Source organism: Apium graveolens, chromosome 2 (genome assembly GCF_009905375.1).
Source record: "Apium graveolens cultivar Ventura chromosome 2, ASM990537v1, whole genome shotgun sequence".
Taxonomy (NCBI): domain Eukaryota; kingdom Viridiplantae; phylum Streptophyta; class Magnoliopsida; order Apiales; family Apiaceae; genus Apium; species Apium graveolens.
Genome location: NC_133648.1, coordinates 65,325,339 through 65,326,259, shown reverse-complemented (window position 1 = coordinate 65,326,259; position 921 = coordinate 65,325,339). Strand labels below are relative to the sequence as shown.

Genomic DNA, 921 nt, shown 5'->3' with positions numbered 1-921 from the left:
AACTGAAGATCCCAATATGCACATTACTCATTGAGATATGTGACACCTTCAGGTTCAATGGAGTTTCTGAAGATGCTATAAAGCTGAGACTATTCTCATTCTCTCTGAAGGAGAAAGCTAAGAGCTGGTTACACTCTCTACGAGCTGGTTCGATTACTACTTGAGAGGATCTTGCTCAGGAAATTTCTTACTAAATTCTTCCCTATGGCGAAGACAGCTGCAATCAGGAATGCTCTTACTCAATTTGTGCAGCAATCAGGAGAATCTTTATATGAAGCTTGGGAGCGCTACAAGGAGATTCTTAGGAAGTGTCCTCGTCATGGAATGCCTGATTGGATGATCATCAATTATTTTTATAATGGTTTGGGAGCACAATCTAGACCCATGCTTGACGCAGCATCAGGTGGAGCATTATGGGAAAAGAGCTATAAGGAAGCCTATGATCTAATTGAACTAATGGTTGCTAATGAATATCAGTATCCAACTCAGAGATTGCCACAGGGCAAGGTAGCAGGAGTTCTTGAAGTGGGTACAACTACGGCTATCACTGCTCAACTAAAGGAGTTGTCTATGAAGATCGATTCTCTGGCTAACTACGGTGTTAATCAGATAACCAGTGTTTGTGAGCAATGTGCAGGTTCGCATACGACGGAGCAATGCGCTATATCTAGTGAATCAGCTCAGTTTGTGAGCAACTTTCAGAGATGGCAGCAACCAGTTCCAAACACTTTTCATCCTGACAACTGGAATCGTCCTAACTTCAGATGGAGCAACAATCAGAATGCGATGCAACAGCCATTCCAGCAGTTTGGAAATGAGCAATTCAATCTTCCTGGTTTTCAGCAACAATTCACACCAAGACAACAACTCCAACTTCAGTAACAAACTCATGGAGGTGCAGGTCTATCTTCGACTGAAAAA

The 921-nt window shown here is 42.3% G+C and overlaps 1 non-coding gene across 1 annotated transcript; it reads right to left on the bottom strand.

Moving 5' to 3' along the window:
* Positions 1-219: 219 nt before the first annotated feature.
* LOC141710087 (small nucleolar RNA R71) lies at positions 220-326 on the bottom strand. The gene has a single exon (XR_012570626.1). It is a non-coding gene; the product is annotated as a small nucleolar RNA R71 (small nucleolar RNA).
* Positions 327-921: the final 595 nt, after the last annotated feature.